An 8,445-nucleotide genomic window follows, 5' to 3' on the forward strand; every position below is an offset into this window, starting at 1 on the left:
TAGTTTTCTCATCATTATTCTTGTTACACTAAAATAGTATAATGAAGAGTAAAAACACCAAATTGGATATAACACTATTTATTTATATTATATTTGGTGTTAAAACTTAAAAGTAGCAAATGTCTTTCAAGTTTGAGATTTATGTGTTTTTACTTTATTTTATTAGATAATGACTTCCTACTACTTTTGACATTTGGAGCCAACTCAAACCAATCAAGCATCACCCTTGTGGTTATGCATAATATATTTGTATCTTATGTTTAACCAACTTGTATCTTGGACTAGTTTGTATCAAAAGTTGAGTTTATACCTATATCGACATAAAGTTGAAAATCTAACTTAAAGGGTTAAAACCGTCAAATGGTTAAACTTATATATATATATATATATATATATATATATATATATATATATGCACGCACGCACATACTAGTTGTGCACCCGCACAATGCGGCGGAGTATAATTTTTTTATAAATGTAAGCGAGAATACCGATTGACGATTACCACAAATAAACACATGATTGTCATAGAAAGACCAAGCCAAATGGAAAACGCTTTTCCTTTCAGTTTGAATACGAATGTGTTATTTTAAACAAATATAGACATATTTTTGATTAAAAAAAAACCTTTTATAGCCGACATGTTAACCAACAAAATTCGTCTTTCAGAACTCCTTGACAACATCAGCAAGTGATAGCTGAAAGCTGTCATGATAAGCTGTCAGCGATAAGCTGAAAGCTGCCTCTTCAGTGATAGCTGAAAACTGTCACGATAAGCTGAAAACATAAGCTAAAGGGTGTCAGCAATAACCTGTCAGATTAGCTGAAGGCTGTTGAAAGTCCCTAAATATGATCAATCTTTATAAATCTTCAAACATCAATGACAATCTTCATAAATCATTCAAGAACATATAGAAGGAGAGTTGAGAGAAAAAGTCAATTCAGTCAATGCACTATATTACTCTCAAACTTTACGTAATGTTTACAATGAATCTCCTACCTAATTCACTAAAGACAAAACCTTTATATAGGGTCAAACAATAACCCTCTAGTCAAAGTCAAACTACCATAAGTCAAACACGATGTCTATTTAATTATAGTCAATAGTAACTTACAAGACGAATACAATTTACACTGAAATTTAGTCCTAACTCTTCCCCTTTTTATTCAGGCTTGAAAGAATTTGTGCACTTTGAATCTCGTTTGAACTTTGTCACTTTAAGCTCCTTATGACTTCTTTAAAAAACAATCTTTACTTTGAAATCTTCAGATAATCTTTTGTTGAGAAAATCTTCTAACATTCTCCCCCTCGAATGTAGAACAAGAACGATCTTCTCATTTGACAATGTAGAACAGTATCAACAAAGATTTTCATAAACGATCTACAAGATGTGATCTTCAAAGAATTTTTTCAGATAACGAATTATAGACATTCTCCCCAAAAATGAATTTCTTCAGACAAAAATTCACAAACTTTCTCTTTGATGAGAAATCTCTTATCAGTAAACTTTTGTAAGGATGAACTTCACATTCAAAAACTCTCAGACAATGTAGCACAAGAATAGTCTTTAGTAATAATCTCTAGTCACACTCATTTGAGTCTTTTGCCGACCTTTGGTGTTACGCCCCCCCCCCCCCCTTGATCTTTATAACATACTCCCCTTATATCGTTCGGAATTGAACATTTCATTCATTATTTCATACTCCTCCTTATGATGAAATGAGAATCATTAGCATCACACACTAGAATGAATGAAATCTTCAGCGAAAGCCGTCAAATCATAAAATTGTAAGTAGATTTTTTCAAATCCACTTGTATAATCTTTTCAGATTAAGGGAATGAGAAGGTAACAAACAATTTCAACTTAAGAAATTGTTATCAATCTTATAAAAAGATTGGCCTGTGAGCATAACAAATATACTCAGTACAACGAATGTACTGTATATATATATGATACTTTATGAGGTTCATCTCACCAGGTCTTCTATTCAATCATCGATATCTTATAAAAGTATATCTATGAATGTTTCGGCAGAATAACATAAAAATTTGCAAAATCTGTGTAGTGTAGAAAGATAAAGCAACATATGCTTCTGTTTAGGCTCAAAATGATAAACCGTGTGGACTACACAAATTTATCAGACTCAATTCGTGATCAAAAAGACATGAAGGGGGGACATATATCCTTCTGTTTCAATATCAAATTTACAAATTTATCAGACTCNACAAATTTATCAGACTCAATTCGTGATCAAAAAGACATGAAGGGGGGACATATATCCTTCTGTTTCAATATCAAATTTACAAATTTATCAGACTCAATTCGTGATCAAAAAGACATGAAGGGGGGACATATATCCTTCTGTTTCAATATCAAATTTCTCCAAATGAGAAACTGATAGATGGTAAGCTGTGTGCCCCAAGTGTTATTGAAATACTTATCTGTTAAGAGATAAATGAGTAGCTGGTGGGGTTGTGACAAGAATTGGCCTAGGCTTTGCCTTTTTCAATATTAGTCTCGAAAGAATTGAGAACTAATAGATTATGTGGTATGCCCGGAATTTAGAAGTTTGGAACAGGATTCTTGTAATCTTTTAATCCTGACACAACTATCATCGTCTCACAACAACTACCCCTCTCCTTTTCATTTTAAGCTTTGCATACAAACCCTAATTGAGTTTAAGCTCACTCAGATATGGTTGTCCTCTTAGGTAGGTTTGTCGGTTCTGATATTCCATGGAGGTATTTCTTTAAAGCACTCAGTCCCTCCTAAATTTAGCAGTATGATCAGTTGATCACAACAGTTGATCAAAAATATTGTTGCAAATAAAGCACAATGATCATATAAAATTTGATCAAGATGTAACTTTGAAGCATAATTAAACAAGGAGTGATATATGAAATCAGATTATTCAGAATGTGAGAGAAACAAATGAAGATCTTTAAGAACAAGTTTACAGATTCTGATATTCAAAGAATTAACAAATGTGTATCAATCAAGGTAAAAAAAATCAGAAAAAATAATCTTTGATTACAAACGAACGTATTATCACCGAAAATGATTTTCGTTTTAAGAGACGTGATAATAACAATTTGAAGAATAGCTGAAACAGGTATTGGACTTATGTTCGATAAGAAATTACACATGTAAAATCCCAGGAAATACCTGCTTCGAAAATGTACTCGTTTCCTTAAAAGAATATTTATTTTCTGAAAATATTTATTCAAAAACTTCTAGAGACTCCCCCTAGAAAGTAGATTTAAGTAATGTTTCAGTTCAACTCAAAAATTAAAAAAAAATGGAAACATTTTTAGCACGTGTCTTGAACTGTTGTGTTCAGAAGCCAAAATTCATTTAAGTACGGGTTCTGAACTGATTTATTCAGAAGCCTCAGTTTAGACAAATTACAACCTCCCCCTGAATTTGTGCATCATATATATGAATCTCCGATCAGCGCAGTAATGACACACCTGCAAAATAAGATCAAACAGATTTTAGTACCCAAACGAACTTAGGTCCTTCTTTGTTAGTATCAGGTTGTGGGATGTTGTAACTTCCAAACCATCTATTCTTATTCGATGTTTTCTTTTTTGCAGTTTTAACAGGATAATTATGTACGTAATAAGATCCATACTAGTTATGATTATCATACCTGTTATTACTTTTCCACCTCTTCTGAAATCTGTTGTCTCCAGTCCAGCTGTTGTAACTTTTCATGTTGACAAAATTGGTTGTCTTGCATGTGGAGCACATGATTCTTCTCTTGCTAAGATTAATCAAGTCAGTAGTAGATCTCACAAAACAAGGAAGATTATTGTTAGTAACAACAGATTCAGATTTATTAACCCAAATGCTTTTAACTTTTGAAGAATGATAATTGGGTGATCCAATGACGTACCCTTGATAGTACTGACTTGAAGAACAAGAATAGTTCTTAGAAACAGTAGATTTAGGGCTGCTAGAATAACTGTTAGACTTAGAACAATCATATAAGCTGGTTTTACACTGTGAAGGAGAACCAGTTGAGCTTTGAGCACAAGAAAAGTCTTTAACTTTCTTTAAAATATGGTCTCGTTCATCATCAACTAAATCATACTTCTCTTTGAGTTCAGTTTTCATTTTCAGTTCAGTTTCAAGTTATGTCTTCAGATCAGACAATTTCTTTGAAGTATCCAGAAGTTTACCTTCTAACTCCTTATTCAGCTTCTCAAATTTCTTCTTCTGATTATCAAACTCTCTTCTCTCTTCATCTGATTTGGTTTTTTCATTCTCAGAAGCAATGTCGAGCATTTTTTCTTTTCAGCAAGCTCTTTAGCTATAGCTGCATATTTCTTTGAAGTATTTCTCTTTTCAAGCGCAAATAGCTTCTTCTCTTCGTCTAAAGCCTTCTGCTTTTGAGCAATGCTGTCAAACAGTTTCTGATTCTGGCTCAGACATTCTTCTCTTTATCTATCTTGGCTCTTTCCAAGATAATCAGTTGCTCAAAATCAGAGATCTGATTTAATAGCATTTTCGCGTTCAACTCTAGAGAGTTGATCTTATTTTCATAAGATGCACGTTCAGTACCAAACCTTTTCTCTACTTCAATAAATCTCTTCTTCTCTTTCTCAAATTCTGTTTTTTCAAAATTGAAACTCTTTTTAGTTTCCAATACTTTTCCTTTCTCTAAGTCCAGTAATTTCCTTAACTCACTCAGATCACTCTCAGACTTATGAAGTTTATCAGTGAAATCCTCAGTCTCAATATTATTCCTTGGAGAGTTTCTCTCAGTCCGTAGTGCACTTTTAACCTCTTGAAGTTTATTAAACAGATCTTTATTTGATTTACTCTAAGTTTTCAATTCGTCAACTCTTTTCTCATAGAACTCAGAGTTTTCTCAAGCTTTTCAATCATATACATAAAATCATTTTCAATACGTTCACTTCTTTCTTTATGTTCCCATTTTTAAATCTTTAATAAATTCCTCGTTAGCATGATTTTCATAAAACATGTTGATATATTTATCTTTGTAGTCCTGTGTGCTCTTTTCCAACTCAGAAACTTTAACTCTCAATTCTCTATTCTTCTTCTTTAGATAAGCTGCCATTTCAGATTGATCAAAGAATCTAATGCAGTGAAATCAGTCAAAGAAATCAAAATTAAACAATAAGCTCAAACACTGTTCAGAAAACAAAAAATCAGCGAAAATTGTAAAAAAATCAGTAAAAACAGTCAAAAACAATTAAAACTGATTAAAAACAGTTTACGCGACACAAATCAGTTCAAAAAAAAATTCTCAAAACAGTTCAAATTAGTGAAATTCAAATAAAATCAGGAAAAAAATTGCGTGAAAAACCAAGTAAAATAAAATAAAATGTGATCCTCAAAAAAAGATTAAAATTTAAAAAAATTGAAAAATAGAAAAATAACAAAAACAAAATATGGTCACAAATATGGGCTAAGGAAAACAAAAAAATTGGGCTAAAAAAATTGGCTTAGTAAACAACAAGGCCCAAACCAAATCTGATTAAATCAAGTCTGGAATCTGGATAACCAAATCGATCAATGTGCAATGAAACTCAAATTGATTAGGGTGATGAAGATGAAGTCGACCAGGTTGTCAGCGATTTAAAAGAAATCGAACGATGAAGGTTAAAAACAGTCTCTGTTTGAGCTAAGTTACCAAGAACAAATTGGCTACAAGGTAAGCAATTAACTCCTGATCCTTCTAAAACAGTAATCGATTTAGGGTAAAATCGGATAAGGAGGTATACGACTTAGGTGGAGCTCGGACAAGAACTTGAGCGATTTAGTCTATATCGTTCAACCTTTGAGTGATTTATCTTGAAAACAGAATCCTTGTGAGCAAGAAATCCAAATCTGTGTAAGCGTGTTTGTGTGGGGTTAAACCAAGTCGGACACGAGAATTTGGGCGATGTATACTTACATCGGATGAAAGCTTGAACGAGGTTGCCAAGTCCGGCTGACCTTGTGTCCGGAGATGACAGCCTTAATCCAGATGTCTATGAGCGATGAATACCTTGAACTCAGCTAAACAGATTAAGCGATTTAGAGTAAGATCAAAGCAGTGAAATGTGTGATGTAGGAAGATATGGATAGTGAGTTGTTCGATTTAGGTCAAAATCGATGAAAAAAGATAACTGATAATCCCTAATATGATCAATCTTCGTGAATCTTCGATAAATCCATGGCAATCTTCAAGAACATCAAGAACATGAAGGATATTTGAGAGAGAAAGTCAAACATTCAAATCTAGTCAAACCTTCTTTACGTAATCTGATATTACAATAAGCATCTTCTAAAATTTCAAAGGAAATACCCTTTATATAGGGTCAAACATCTAGACAAAGTCAAAGTTAAACTGTCTATGAAAAGTCAAAAACGGTGACTACAAAACAATTATAGACAAAATTAACTTTTAAGATGAATACAATTTTACACTGAATTTCAGTCATAACAATAACCGATTTAAAATGAAATAGAACAAGATACCCAACGATTTGGATGAAATCAGTCAAGTTACTCTGCGATTTAGTTGAAATCCTGTTGAAGGAAAATGAGCGATTTATACAGTCAAACCGAACACAAGGTTGAGCGGTTTAGATGATGCTCGGACAGGGAGGTATGCGATGAAGGTTAGAACTTGGATGAAGCTGTGCGATTTTGTTGAGTGATGAAGAGTAGTTGCTGACCGAGGATGTTAGATAGCGAAGATGTAGAGGATGTTAGATAGCGAAGATGTAGAGGATGTGACCGAGCGATGTAGAGAATGTGTACAAGATAACCTCAAGTCCGGATGATGTTATATCCGGATAACATCTTAAAAAAAAAATGGCTGTCTTATATTCGACTATGCTTGGTGAGCGATGAAGATAAGATGAAAACAGGATGAAGATAAGATGAAAGGTATGGGTTGATGACAAATCCTGTTGGGCCTTTGAACGAGTTAGGTGCCAAAAAAAAAAAAAACTAAGTCTATAAACCGGTTGACACAAATCGTACAAAGCCCAAAAACACAAACACATTTTTTTAAAAAAATGGATCAAAACACTGATTTTCTCAAGATTTTCAAGAACACAAAAAAAATTTCAAAATCACAAAATTTACCAAAACTTCAAAACAAGTGATCAAAACATGAAATCTTGTCAATAACAAAGATTCACAATGCAAAAACGTACACAACGATCATGGTTTTAACACAAAAACACAAGATTTTGAATTTTTTTTGGATCAAACTCAAGAAAAAAAATGAAGAACATTAAGATGAACACAATTTTTTTTTTTCAGAAAAATTCTTATATGAATCTTCAAAAACGTTGATTTCTTCTGTTGATTTCTTGCACAATCTACTCTGATACCAAATGAAAGTCCCTAAATATGATCAATCTTTATAAATCTTCAAACATCAATGGCAATCTTCATAAAGCATTCAAGAACATATAGTAGGAGAGTTGAGAGAGAAAGTCAATTCAGTCAATGCACTATATTACTCTCAAACTTTACGTAATGTTTACAATGAATCTCCTACCTAATTCACTAAAAACAAAACCTTTATATATGGTCAAACAATAACCCTCTAGTCAAAGTCAAACTACCATACAAAGTCAAACACGATATCTATTTAATTATAGACAATAGTAACTTTCAAGACGAATACAATTTACACTGAAATTTAATCCTAACAGCTGTCAGCGATAAACTGTCAGCGATAAGCTGTCAGCGATAAACTGTCAGCGATAAGCTGAAAGCTGCCTCTTCAGTTATAGGCTTATAGCTGAAAGCTGTCACGATAAGCTGAAAACACAAACTGAAGATTGTCAGAAATAAACTGTCAGATTAGCTGAAGGTTGTCATCAATAAGCTGTCAGATTAGCTGAAGGTTGTCGGTGAAGCTGTAAGCGATAGCTGAAGACTTTCAACGATTGTTTATCTTAAGATTATACTGCATGCTATTAACCCATTCTGCACAAAGATATAAACATGACAATTTTTATCGATTTTGAAATTAAAATAAATTTGTTTGACTCTTGAACTCTACATTGTAACTTTGCAAATTAGCCTCAACTAAATCTCGTTTAGTAGGGAAATCAGTTAAACCATGATAAAAAAAGAAACATTTTTAGAGGGACAAATGTCAACCAAATAGGCCTCTTTGAACCACTAATGTAAATAGTGTCTACATACATGTTTAGGCGGTAAATCAATATAACTGTCTCACCAGAAATGGACACGCACCCAAGTTACTTATTTATTAGAAGTATATATATATATATATATATATATATGTGTGTATATATATATATATACACAGGGGAGCGATCAAATGCAAACCACTCAATTTGTACAAACCGTGCAAACCACATTCAACCAAACATAATTTTTCATTTTGTTCATTTTTTTGTAATTATGAGRGGTTGATTAATCATTTTTATTGTGGAGGGTG

Source organism: Cynara cardunculus, unplaced genomic scaffold (assembly GCF_001531365.2).
Source record: "Cynara cardunculus var. scolymus isolate 2C unplaced genomic scaffold, CcrdV1 Un_Scaffold_2731, whole genome shotgun sequence".
Classification (NCBI taxonomy): Eukaryota; Viridiplantae; Streptophyta; class Magnoliopsida; order Asterales; family Asteraceae; genus Cynara; species Cynara cardunculus.